At 34.9% G+C, this 1,698-nt stretch overlaps 1 protein-coding gene and 1 long non-coding RNA gene across 3 annotated transcripts in view; one reads left to right on the top strand and one right to left on the bottom strand.

Annotated features, from left to right (window-relative positions):
* The window catches only part of LOC102011319, a 26,908-nt gene extending 25,243 nt beyond the window's left edge, over window positions 1-1,665 (bottom strand). Inside the window, exon 1 of the long non-coding RNA XR_263894.2 lies at window positions 1,143-1,665. This is a non-coding gene — a long non-coding RNA (uncharacterized LOC102011319). The remainder of the gene's footprint in view (window positions 1-1,142) is intronic.
* Window positions 1-1,698, top strand: part of Nfatc3 (nuclear factor of activated T-cells, cytoplasmic, calcineurin-dependent 3) — a 124,241-nt gene that overhangs the window by 25,622 nt on the left and 96,921 nt on the right. The gene's annotated exons all lie outside the window — the stretch shown is intronic.

Genomic DNA, 1,698 nt, shown 5'->3' with positions numbered 1-1,698 from the left:
ATTCTTACATTAGAATGTTTGCTTTATCTAAGTTTTGTTTGGGGGAAATGATGTTGATTTCAGCATCAATCAACCAGTTACATGACATTAGTACAAAAACTGCGTTTAAGTGAAACTTTTGTTTGCTCAAAGACTTGAGATTTAATAATTTTTTGTTATCAGGTATATTAACTAAAATGATTTTTTTTTAAAGTGCATGATAGCAAATAATACAGTGGATGCTTGTATAGTTGTGCTTGTTGACTTGTTTTGAACTAAGGCACCAGCATTTTAAAAAATTGTGGTAAAATATACATAACATAAAATTTACCATCTTAGTTATTTTTAAGTATATGGGTTAGTAATATTAAGTACATTTACATTATTATATAATTACAAGGGTGACTATATTGAATTTGTCTTTTTTCACTCTTACTTTGTAACTAGGACCCTAAAAGTGAAACTTTCCCTGTTTCACTCAATCCTAGATTTACTATAGTGTTGATGAAATAATAAGTAAGGTTCTGAAATTGAGTATAGATGGCTTGAATGAGAGCCAAGAAATAGTCCTGTGAATTAAACATGTGAACTTTTCTTCTGTGTATTTTGAGTGTTCAGAGCCTTGTTTACTTCTGTGTAAATACCTTTTGAATGGATGACATTGTCATTTGCGTTGTAGAAAGTTCTTGGCTAGCTTCCCAATTCAGCTAGACTGACAGCATTGCAAAGGAAAACACATGGCTCAGAAATTCCTAATTATGGATTTTGCTTACATAAGGAAGTACTATGAATTCTATAAGGGAAATATTTCAACATCTTAGCAAGTAATTTATTACAGACCTAATAATGTTAAAGGACTTACTAAGTAGTGGATATATACAGCAAGCATAGTTATTCTCAACTAGAAGTCATGTCATTGTCCTTTTAAAAACTCATTATGGCCAGGCATGGTGGCACATGCCTGTAATCCCAGCACTTGAGAGGCTGAGGCAGGAGATGGAAAGTTTGAGGCCAGCCTGGGCTCCATGGTGGGTTCAAGGCCAACCTGAACTGCATAGTGAGACCCTGTCTCAAAACAAAAACAAAAACCCTCAATATGGTTTCCAGTGTGCTTTGAAGTAAAAACAACAACAGAAATAACACAAAACAAAAAAAACTCTTACCCATGGTTCTTAGAGGTCTTGTTCCTGGGTTTCCCCCTTCGGTAGTTAGCTATAGCCACACTGAGCTTCAACTTCCTTCAAGAAACCAAGGTTTTACCTGACTCATTGTTTGCTTTATGCTGTCAATTCTATGTCAGAACCATGACCTTTCTTACCCATGGCCCTTTGTTTGCTTGTTGGTTTGTATTTGTCTTTGAGGTTTTAGTTTATGTATTTATCAAAAAAAAAAAAAAAAATTCCTGAACTCTGTGTAAAATAAGTTCCTTACTTAGTCCTTTTTAAAAACGCATCAACAATCTTTCATTACCAAATTGCATAGAGTTAAATTTTTAACCTGGCTGACAATGAAAACAACATCTGCATCACATCCAGGATAGAGATTTGAGCCCAGTAAAGACTTTTTTTAAAAAAAGATTGAGCGTGGTGTCGTGACATGTATCTGTAAATTTAGCACTTGGGAGGCTGAGGCAGGAGAATCACAAGTTTGAGGCTAGCCTAGGCTACTGAGTGAGTTCAAGGCCAGTTTGAACTACATAGCAAGACACTGTCTCAAAAA

This window comes from Chinchilla lanigera, unplaced genomic scaffold, assembly GCF_000276665.1.
Source record: "Chinchilla lanigera isolate Chin_1 unplaced genomic scaffold, ChiLan1.0 scaffold00083, whole genome shotgun sequence".
Classification (NCBI taxonomy): Eukaryota; Metazoa; Chordata; class Mammalia; order Rodentia; family Chinchillidae; genus Chinchilla; species Chinchilla lanigera.
This window is presented reverse-complemented; position numbering and strand designations above follow the sequence as displayed.